The 12,064-nt window shown below is 36.8% G+C and overlaps 1 protein-coding gene across 1 annotated transcript in view; it reads left to right on the top strand.

Annotated features, from left to right (window-relative positions):
- The window catches only part of POU6F2 (POU class 6 homeobox 2), a 319,101-nt gene that overhangs the window by 49,514 nt on the left and 257,523 nt on the right, over positions 1-12,064 (top strand). The window lies entirely within an intron of this gene.

The following is a 12,064-nucleotide window of genomic DNA, read 5'->3' as shown; positions in this document are numbered from 1 at the left end:
CCATCAGGTTAAGAAATGGCAGAGGTGGATTCTCCTTGATGTAAGGATTAAATTGGTTAAATATGCATAGCTTGATTATTTGCTCAACACATGAGAAAATGGTTATTTGTGGATATTGGAAGCAAGTAAATTGTCAAAGGAGTAGGCTAACAAAAAGAATAAATGGAAGTAACAAGATAAAATTAAGTGGACCACTTAAATAGTGGAAAGTGTCCTAACAGTAAATACCATTACAATTTGATAAGTATTGTTTGAGGAAAGTGGGTTTTTATGAAACTTTAAGTTAAATATTATTAAACCATAGAAAAGCATAGATCAAGACAGAGTTCAGTAGAGACTCTGTGGAGATATGGTAGATTACTTTGCATATTTTCGTATGAATGATTAAAAGTCAAAATAGACACCTTTTGCAAATTGGTTCAACAGACTGTAGAGATTAGGTGACTTGGCCAGCAATGCATAGAGGGTCAGTGGCAAAACTGAGCCTCCAAGGTGCCAGCCCTCCTATTCTAACCACCTGGTGGCAAACCTCCTCTCCCACAAAGAAAAGACTATTTTTAATAAAAAGAGAACTAATGGGGAGGGTGAAGGTGCTTTGAATACTGGTATGCTCTCACAGCTGTACTAGTATACTCAAGCTTGCCACAGGAAACCCAAGTGGCTCTTTGCCTTCACCTATACAAACTATATATACACATAGCTTCTAGGTTCAGAAAACTAGTGATAAATATGGACATAGGAATTGGCTTTTTCTTAAAAGTAAAAGGCAAGGATGCTTTTTTCAAATAGATACATGCCAAACACAATATTAATTTCCATTTAGTGACGCATGAAAATAACTTGTAATCAACAATAATGTGAGATTGTGATCAAAACTTACATTCTGCATTTTATTATTTTAACTTTTTTCACTCTGCAATTATTGGTGGCTATTTTTATATTAATTTTTGGTACACTAATGTTTTGAAAACCAGATTTTGTACTGGTATGTGCTTTTGTGCATGGGTTGTGCATACTTTGTGTAATCCTACATGTTGCCAAAAAATCTGCAAATTATGGCATGTCTCTAATATTAATAATTTGAAAGAAACCCTTTATGTTCAAAAACTACATTTATGAATTGTTTTTGAAAAATAACATATAAGTTTGTAGCAGGTTGAAAAGTAATTTGAGACCAATAATATTATGAGATTGCTTATGTTGAGCTATGCTTTTTTTGAAACAACTAAACTACATTTAGGGTTACCTATTGAAGTTTTGTTATCTATTTCAGTGACAAGAAGATCAGGGCCCTTGCATACATCTCAGAGGTTTCCATGCAGAGAATTGAGTATGTGTTTGTCCATGTTGAAGTAGATGGCAGCAGTCCAAATGGCTCAATTGGGAAGGAATTGGGTCTGCTAAAACTTTTTTTATGTATGTAATATATGCACACATATACGTACATACATTCTATATGTATGTGACAAACAATAGCAGGATCTTTGGAAACACTTTTCTGCTGTTGAAGCAGAAAGGAATCAATGGCACTTGTGATTACTCTCTAAGCAGTGATAGTTATTCTTTAAGGGTGAAACTGAGCAGCCCAGTGATGTTGGCCAGTTTGCAAATAACATACAGAAGCAACAAAGTGTTGCTGTAGTTGCATGTTTTGTTTTACTTTTAAGGCAGAAAACCTGATCAGAAATATTGTTTGTTTAGAATGAGTTTTCTTAAGAAACAGTAGGGAGCCAATGGCAAATCATTCCATGGCAACTTTTGTTTTAAAAAAAAACCAAAACAAAACAAATAAAAAACCCACCAAAAACCACCAAACACCCCACCCTCCCCAAGCCAAAACACAAATCCAAACCAAACAGTATCTAATAAAGAATAGAATTGTCCATGTAGGAAAATAGTAGCAGATCTGAAAAATGCTTCATTCACTGTTTATTGATAATCCAGTTACTGTAATTGCTGCTACAATGATCAGTAAGGATTCTGCTGTTTTCCTGTTCTGAGGCATTAAATAGAAAAGCTGCTCTTACACGGCTCTGAATTGAAGTGATCCTCCTACGTGTCCAACTTATAATACTTGTTACCGTGTGTGGTATGTGACATATCCTACCCTAGCATAATGAATGGAACATTGGGAGTTCGTAAGTATACCTGCAGCTTCCAGCAGATTAAGGCCATTGACAAAAAGGCAAAGCACTCTCTGGGCTGCAAGTTCTTAAAGAAAATCAAGTCCTTATGCAAATTGCATTAGAAGTGTGAAGTTGTATGATAGTTACAGGCATGTTGAATTTGGAGTACATTTAATCAGAAATTAACATGTTGTGTTCTACTATGTGAAAAGAAAGATGTGGTACCCAGGTGTTGATGAAGACCTGATATGAAGAAAAGTGAGCCTGAAGATCCTCTGTATGATTAAAAAATTGCACTCATTTATCAATGGGAAATGCTTGGAAAATATAAAAAGCATAACATTATTGATCTGCAGTATTTGTGGCACTATTAAGTATGTTTAGCAGTTATAACAGCAGGTTTTGCTGTCGGATGAGCTCAACATAGGAGAACCATAGGAAAATTATTTGGGATTCTCACTTTTAACCTGGGACCTCCACATTTTATGGCAGTGCATCTTCTAGTATCTGGAAAAAGAAAAGAATACTTTAGTCTGTGAGGCTCCGTTCAGGTGAAGCTTTTAGTTTCATCAGTAGATGGGCATTATTGCTATTTTAGTCTATGTATAGAGTAGATGAAAGGAAATCTGAGGGTCTACCCCTAGAAGGTATGGTATCAGTAGAAAAGCTGAGAGAAGTCATTTCCCATACTTGTCACTAGAATTCAAGTAATGCTGTGTTAAGGCAAGTACCATGAAGAGCACCTGTAAGAGATGATTACCTTGGTTAATCACATAATGTATAAAATTAAGGCTGAGCTGTCCTAAGTTTGGATTCAGATTTTGGAAGCCTTCAGTCTTGTTTAGGAAGAAGAATTCAAGGCAGACCTTCTCACTTGCTTCAAGCTGACAAAGAACAATTCGATACTGAAATGAAGATTTTCCAGCAATTTTTGTTTGTGATATTCCGGTGAAAGCCTGATGTGCCTGGTGGGTTTCTTTTAAGTAGTATACCCTTATTTATAAAGGATTTTGAAAGGTTCGCAAAAAATAGACACACAATTTCCAGGCTGGTCTAGGTTGTGGCTGTGTATTGTATTATAAATTGTAACTGTTTTTAAAAGGGGCATTCAGACCAAGAGTAGGATGAAACTTGAATTAGATTAGAACCACTTTAAAAAAATATTCAGGGGAAAAAAAAAGCTTTCACCAGAAAACGTTGCTTCATTGCACTAAAACTGATATGTCCATATTTCAACAAATTTTCTTTTGAAGGTGTTACTTTGTGTCTGATGGAATTTCTGGTGAGAGCCAGGGAAGACCCATCCTGAAACAGAAAGTTACTTTTCTGAGATAGCCAAGTCCATGGCTGGCTACAGACAGATCTTGATTTGTGTTTTCCTAAATCAAATGCAAGTAATTTAACTGCTGAGCTAGGTTATTGTTTAACCCATGCTCTGATTTTCAAAAATTCAAGTTAATGGTTTCTTTGTTTTACAACTTGCAAGTCCTGACACGTTATGTAAAATCAAGTTTTTGTTTAACTAAGAGGAGAGGCTCTTGCAATTGCTGTGAGTCCCCTCCATGCTTCCTAGTTAAGTTTCTCTCTTGTACCTGATCAATGTCCAAAAGTTACTGTAATTTTGTTTTTTGGTGTGGTTCTGGATGTGCTGATTTCCAAAAGAAAACAATTTTAACTGAAATCTGTCTTTGATATTTCTTGCCCCCAAGTTGTTTCTCGTGCATGCATGGGAGACAAAGCCTGACAAATTAAAATATAGAGAAACTGTATATAATACCATATTTAAGTTCTGATTAGGTCAAAGTAATATCATTTGAATGCTTTGTGGTAGAAATGCTGATCTTTCATCTAACTCAGAGTATCCCATGGAGTATCTCATTGCATTTCTTAGTTCCAAAGAGGCCATTTATGGCCTGTTCTTTCTTATAGAGAGCAGAAGAATTATGTTGATAAGGGGATGCTGTAGGTTGTAGAATGATCTTTTAACATGTGTAGCAAGATCATGTGGAAAGAGAAGCCTTGTGTTTAAGGCCCCTGCAAAACAGAAATTGAGCGAATAAAAAAGAAAAGAACACTCATGTGAAGATAGTGCAATGATTTGGTAAACAAGCTCATGTCTCCTTTAGGTGGTGAGTGTGGAGATGAAAACAACCCCATGTGAAATCATTTTCAGGATGAATGAGAATTTTTTGTTTTGATAGCAAAGATCCTTTAGACAGCTATAATATGTGTTTATTACATTAGGGTACATTTTTTCCCTAAGAGTGATTAATACCTTTATAGAAATTTTTTTAATAGAAGACAGTGTCTTCCTCCTCATAATGGAAATTTTTTCAAGTCTTCTAGTAAGTTGGCCCCACAGTGTACAAGTTTTAGAAAATCCTAGTTGTTATTACAGGCTTATAATTTCCTGGATGGTTTCTTGTGTTTGACATGGCTCCCTGCAGAATAAAACTGACAGAGCAGTGGGAATTGTCCACTACTCCTATAATGTCCACTAATCCTATAAAGAAAATGTGCCAAAGTCTTAGTTTTATTAGGACTATCTTCTAATTTCAGATTTAATTGCTCTCCTAGGTCATTCTTGTACTTTCAGGAGACTAGATGGCAAAAGAGTAGGAAATCTCTTGATTCAATGATCTTAAAGGTCTTTTCCAACCTAAATGATGCTATGAAATGAGTGGGAAAGTCTCTTGAAGGCTTAGTCCATGACACTGGCCCCAGTCAAAAATGTTCCTGCCTGTTTGGCCTTTGTCCTGTCATGACCTGTAGGGCCTGATCTTCTGGTTTCTCACAAACAGGGTCAGCTTTTGTGTGGCTGCCAGAATCTTTAACTAGAAGACTGGTTTCTTTTGCCACTGTCAAGACTTGTTTTTTCTCCCAAGTGGCTGTGCACTATTATCTATCATGTGTTTTGAGGAGCATGGTAGCTTCCTAGCTTCTCTAGCTCTTGACCTCTGTATGCATACAAACTTCTGCTACGTGTCCACGGATGAGCAAGCTGCGTTCCAGTAAGCCAGAACGTCATTTAAATGGGGAATCATTATAATTGGAACAAGGCCAAAATTACAACTCTTGTTATCCTAATTAATAGAGGAAGTTTTTATATAGCTTCACTCTGTACATGGTACAAAACTCTAAAGATGAAATGGTTTGCAACAAGAAGAGCAAAATGTTTCTTAAATCAGACTAATAATTGATCAGAAGCATTAAGGTCAACTTCAAGAGTTGAAAGCCATGTTTAGAGTAAAGCTTCTATGCTGTGTGTACTTTGGCTTTATCAATTCCTAAGTGTCATACAGGTCAGGAAAAACACAATGTCTGGATTTGTGCAGGTAAGTCTTTCTTTGGCAGCCAGTTCCAGAAATGGCTTTTCTGGACCAGAAAAGATGCAGCAGTTATCTACAGTGATATAAGTTGTTCCTCACTTTTTCTATGCTGAAACAAGCAACCTTTGTCTGTCTTTCTGGTTTGAAGCATGCAGCATGACTTCTGGGGTACATTTAGAGCAATAAACCCAAGTTCGTTATAAAATAAATGGTGATCTAGCCATTTACTACTGTGCAGTTGCTATATGCATGTTCCCAACCTGCAGCCCCTAGTCAGCCTGTTGCAGGGCAACCTGACTCACAATTTGAGAAGGACTTCTCTTGTGAACTTTTCAGCTTGTTCTCAATAGGTGTAAAAATATGTGAAATATTTTCATTATGGAGAATAGTTCAGGTGTGGGGGGGAAATATGTTTAGTGAGGGGTTTTTGGTATGATTTGAAAACATGTATCTCAATCTTAAGACACAGCAATTCAAGGGGCATGGCCACATAAAACTTAGTTTAAAAAAAAGTTTCTTTCAACTTTAAGATTCCTAAACCTACAATTAAAATCTGCATGTGTTTCTGAAAAACCCTTTTTCTGTCAGAAGCTCCGTTATACTAACCAGCACTAACCATTTCAATTTCAAGACAGCTTAAAATAATGTAAATACGTGAAGGAGACTATCCTAGCATTACTGCCAAACCTGAGAAAAATATTTACGTGAAAGAAAGCACCATGGGTAGTGATAGTCTCTCTAACTTTGCAAATTAAATTGTTAATTAAAGTTCAGTACTATTAATAACATGAGTATAATTAGACACTGGTTAGTTATCTACGTTATTTTTAACTAGAAAATGCTCCTATTTAACTGCAACCTGAACGCTAGATGTGAAGATGGGTATCAGTGGAAAAATACAATGTCCAAAGTCTCACTAGTCTTGAGAAAAGGGAGAAGAACTATCTTTTCTGATACAGAGGGTTTCAGGAGGAGAATAAATACCATTCTAGCTGAAGAGAAGTGGAGACTGTTTTGGGTGATATTATTCATATTGAGTGAAAAGAACTGGGGATGTATCAGCTTTTTGCTGTAAGAGGAAGGAGAGGCAATACTGAAAATTTTTTTAAGTTAAATATGAGTAATATAGGTGATGTAAGTAAATATGTAATGCAATAAGTATAAGATCAAAGTAGTGAAGGGAGATCAATGATTATATATCAGCAATCTTTTTTGTTTTGCTTATAGAAACATCTATCTAAAGATGGTGGTACATATGGCTGTGAAGAAAATGAGAAGATTTTTCTCTAACTTTTTCTGGGGAAGTGACAGCCAGCAGGTAGCAATGGTCAGAGGCTAGCAGGGGACAAAAGGTTGATTCAAAGTAGTTTGCATAAACCAGACTATGGATAGATTGGGATGGAAATATCAGCACATTAGTGACAGCAGGTAAAACAATATTTATTAGAAGAAAGAATCAAAGAAAGTTGCCTGTGAGAAATCACTATTTATGGAAGAAAATGGAATACGTCTAGAAGCAATAAGATTAAGAAAGAAGGACTAGTTCCTAAAAGGAACATAATCCTAAATTTCACTGGTACTTGACACAAAATAAATCCAATCCTTTCCCCCCAGTAGAGTCTTTCTAATGTATTCCTCAATCAAAGTCTCTAAGCTAGGTTATGTCTTAGCATAGCTTTATCCAGGGTTATGATGGTGCTTTGTCTTTATTAAAAATTTTTAAAAGCTACAATTTGAGTGCTTTTTTGGTGTAGTCATTAGAATGATGTATGAACAGTGTAAAATTTATGTTTATTGGTAGTTTAACTGGACTGTTTGAGCAAACATATGGACTGTGTATGTCCTAAACAGAAGCCTGTGCAAGATCAGAATCCTAGAGGGAGGGCAGGATTTATTTCATATTTTTGAAAAAAATCAGAAAATTAATTTCAAGTATTTCTAAGCCAGAGAAGTAGTCTGTGCAAAGTAATTTCAAACTAAGGGCAACCCCCCCCCCCCATCTTTTTGTCCTGATTAAATTCAAACTAACAACATTTATGGTACACTAAGTACAAAATTTAGATCAGTGACTAAACCAGTGCATGAAGTCTTTATAAAGCCCTATCAAGGCCTATGTTAAGGATAAAAGAAGTTTGTTCTCCTGTTTTTAGACTTCTGCCTAGTGTGTGTTTCACACAAAACCATATAGCTTCCTTTTAAAAGCTGTCTTTGATTACTAAATACTTTTGCTTAGAAACTGCACCTTTACCCTTAAAGTGCAGAGGCAAAGCTTTTAACACAGTGATAAATGTTCTCCTGTACTTGGTACAGTGCTGCAGATAAGAAGGTAAAGGTTTTGGCTTTTAAAAGAGGGTGTGTAACCAGAACTGTAATTTGCATTTTCAAATCCACATGATTTTTACTGTTAAATTAAGCCCAACAGCTTGTTTAAGTCGTCAGGGAGTGGTAGAGCTGAACAGAGGAGTAGCAGGTATTGCAGCTGAATTACAGGATGTATAAGCCACCCTTAAGGGAGACACACAACAGGGAGGACCACTCACTGCACAAAACTGTCAGAAAACAGGCAAGTCTGGAAATACTAGTGCTAGTTGGACAAGAAATAGATGACAAGTTATATGAGTATCTGCCAAGGATACACGTAAAGTTTGTCACTACATGTGGTATATATAGGTATACTTTCAATAAGGGGATTGTAATTCCTTAGTTCTCACATAATTGAACTTTGCTCTTGTGGTTATAATGCAATCTGAAATTCTGAATCATTATATCCCTTTTATGTACCCTTGCCTCTTATTTAAAGCATGTAAACCCTTTTTATGAAGTTCATCTTGCTGGTTTCTATCCATTCTTAGACTTTTAGCTTTTCATATACAAAATTAAAAACTTTTGGGTGGCTGTTGGTCAAGTCAATGGAAGATCCCGTGTTATACTGCGAAGTGTAACCTGACCTTTAACACCTTCCAAAGAGAAAATGCTGAACATCAAGCCCACAGACACCCAGGGCAGGAAGGAGAACGGATTCTGTCAGGACTGTCCGCAAAAGATGCGTGTGCAATGCCCTGCCTCGATGTATCCTCTCTGACGCTGTGTGTCTTCTCTGGGCTGGACTTGGCAGGTGGGCAGAGGAGGAGAAGGCTGCTCGACCTGCAGCTGCCACAGCAACTACTCCAGAGTTTTTTAAGGGGGGCCATTGTGAAATATAAGAACAACCCCTCCAGTCCCCAAGGAATTTGGCAGACTAGGCCACTTGCTGCACACTAGAATTAGAATTTATTATACTTTTTGTAAAAATAATAGTTTTTAATCATGCATAATGCACTGCAGAAGAGATGCATTTTTAAGTATGGAAAGCAATTGAAAGCCTGGAGACAACCTGAAGTTAAAATGTCAAATTTTTAAAAGTATGTTTTTGAAGGAAACAAACCTTCCCTTAACCCATCATTCGAGTGATTTATTTAGTCTTCATATAGACTGGAATTTTAGGCAGTATCTAATCCATCTGCTTGTAGAGAAAGCTGTCATTCATTTGCCACCTGATAGAGTGCACTACCCTGGCGGTGAACTACAGACTCTGGTACTGTCTGAGGGAGGGGGCAGCCGTTTATGTTATTTCAGTTTTTATAGTCCTTGGCTCTGTTTGCAAAGCTGTTTTAAATTCACTGCTAAGAGTCTGCCCAGCAATAAGAGTGACTATGTTGATGCTTACTGTGGTGCAGGTCTCGGTGATATCTTGCAGCAATGAGTTCCACAGGTTTTCCCCGCTTATTGTTTCAAAAAGTCTCTTGTGTTATTATTAGATTTATGACTTTGCCATTTCAGTGGAGGCCCCTTTTCTCTCAGATGAGGTAGGGTGCATAGTTCCTGATCTACGTTTTCTCCCTGACATTTATTATTTTGTATACTTTGATCATGCTCATTCTTATTCACTTTTTCCTGTAAACATTCCCAATCCTTTCGATCTCTTCATCATTCTTACCACACATCTCCTTCTGATGTATCTTTCTTAGGTGGGTTAATCAGACATGAACAAAGTACTCCAGACGAGGCCGAATTATTGATGTATATAATGGTTAAAATCCAGGCCCCATTGAAGTTGTTGGGAATTCACTAACATCTGAGAGCTGAGGTTTCTCCCAGTGCTGTCGCATTTCCTGCATTGCTCTTCCTCCCGTTTTTCGTATAGTCAACTTCAGAATTTGGTAGCTGAGATTTTAATCTAGATTTCTACTGATTTAGCATCCTCCACTAAATTGCTGTTATTCCTCACATTAGCAGGGTAGCTCTGGGGACAGGATTAGGTCCTTCCCCCAGACACTTTGATGAAAAGGGTCAAATTTTGTTGTGATTCACACTTGTTACAAAACAACTCTTGATGTTAGTTTTGAACACCCGAAATGGAGAGCAACAGCCCAGACTTTTAAACAATGCTGTTAGTGTTCACAGTGACCTTTAGATGCAAAATCTGCTAAAATACATTATTTAGTATGTGAAAGCAAACAAACAAAATTTTTGCCTTGGTAAATGACTGTCCATAATGCAATATGAATATGAGGAAAAACAAGTCAGAGGTTTTTTATAGCATCTGCAAGAGAAAGCTGTTAACTTTTGTTTCCTCCCCAGAAACATCTAAGAGATGTTCAAATTGTTGCTGGCTAATAAATACAGTAAACAGAATGTTAATAAATCACCAGCAATTTAGTCTGACAATAACATGGATTGACCACATTGATTAAATTGATTATGTTTCATATATTTACAATATGTAGACACAAGCCTAATTTATTTTCTGAAGAGTTCAAGGTAGGTATCACTGGTTTGGAAAAAAAAAAAAAAGACAAAACAAAACAATGGAGTAATGTTTGTGGTTGCTATCTGCAATAATCTAATGCTGACAGAGAGCAGTATTTTATTTAGTAATTAACAGTGTAAAGGGGAGAGAAGCTGTCATGTTGGTTCTTAAGCTGGGGAATGTGATGAAAGATGATATCTGCGATCTCATCCTTTCCACTTGTTTAGGATTGTCAGGATGAGAAATGTCAGCATTATGAAAGCTCAGCTCTGCTCTTGATATGATAAAACCCTTCAAAAGCCAGTCTTTCTCTCGCTCTCCCCCCTCCTTTCTCCCTCTCCCTCTCGCACTTGCTTTTTTATTTATCCTGTTTTGTTAGATGGCAGAAATATAATTCTTTTCTTTCTTCCTATTATAAGCCACCATTTTTGTTTTATTATATGTTTCACAACCCCTAATGCCCCACTGAAAATTACCTTGTTAAATGACAGTGTTTCAAAGCCATGAATCCTTTCCACCATTCCCTCAGAGGTTTGAAACAGTCAACAGACTGTAAAGAATAAATAATAAAAAAGTATTGATTATTTTGATGACTGTGAGATTCAATTAAGTATTAATTTTGCCCTCCAGTGGACCTATCAAGGTATTCAAAAGGGAGGATTCGGCTCAGCTAAATGCGTGCTGAGTGCTTCAGCCTTAAATAGGGAGAAAATGTGTTTACCTACAGTATTTGAAGAGGAGTGCATTGATGCACAGAGTCCAATATTTAAGTGCTGTGCAAATTAAGCCCTGGTGACAGTGACATTGTTTTCAGCAATATGAGTATTGACTAAAGAAGTGCATTTGATGACAGCTTAAACTATTTGTATTGATTAACATTTTCATAGATTATCATGTGTCATATCAAATTCACTTTTCAGACATGAATACATTAAAAAACCCATAGGCAAACATCGACCAATGTGAGGACGGGACAGAGGGAACATGCTAACCAACCTACTTGCTCGCTGGTCACCTGTTCTCTGCATAGGAACCATTTAGGCATGAACTTTGCAATAAATAGCTGCCAGAGAGCGCAGCAAGGTCACTTGTTCCTTTCCTTTTTTTAATTTTTTTTTTTTACTCTGGCTTCTGTGCTGTCATGGTATTATGCCTATTAGTTTGCAAACGGAATAATAGCGTATGCTTGGAAATAACTCTTGACCCCCAAATGTCCTCAATGAGCAGAAGATAAACCAGATCCAAATCGTCAAGAAAAAATTTAGATGTATATATATGTGTAATGTGCAAACACAAGAATAATTGCAAACTCTCTGTGTAAGTATCTTCCCTAATTCTATCTTTAAAAAAATGGTTTCTGTGGTTTTTTATTTGCAAAAGAAAAATGTGTGTATGTGTGTGTTTATGGACTTTCGGAGTATCCCAAAGACAGGAGTAGTTAGAAGAAATCTGTCTCTCTCTTGAATGTATGTAATGAAATGCCTATTTGCAGCTGTGTATTTTCATAGAAATGCTGGAATGCTAGAAACTGTGTATTTGATTTTCTTAATGTTGTACAGCTGGGGATGCCTCTTTAAATCACTATGGAGCACTCACAGGGAGCTCCTCTTCCGTGGCGTGGGAGCATACAGGAATTTCTTTTCTTACTACGTTAAGGACAGGGTGAGGTGTAAAAACATACATGCACAGAAAAAGCACATCCCACAATTAAAGCTGTGTTGGTTGTGTTGCTTTCATAGAAGTTTTTCTCCAAAGCATCCTGAATCTCTCACATGCTAGTTGAGCTTTAATAGGGTGGGGAGTAATGGAAAACTCATTGG

Source organism: Phaethon aethereus (assembly GCF_964289735.1).
Source record: "Phaethon aethereus genome assembly, chromosome: 2".
Lineage (NCBI taxonomy): Eukaryota > Metazoa > Chordata > Aves > Phaethontiformes > Phaethontidae > Phaethon > Phaethon aethereus.
The sequence above is the reverse complement of the archived record's forward strand: the minus strand, read 5'-3'. Positions and strand labels throughout refer to the sequence as shown.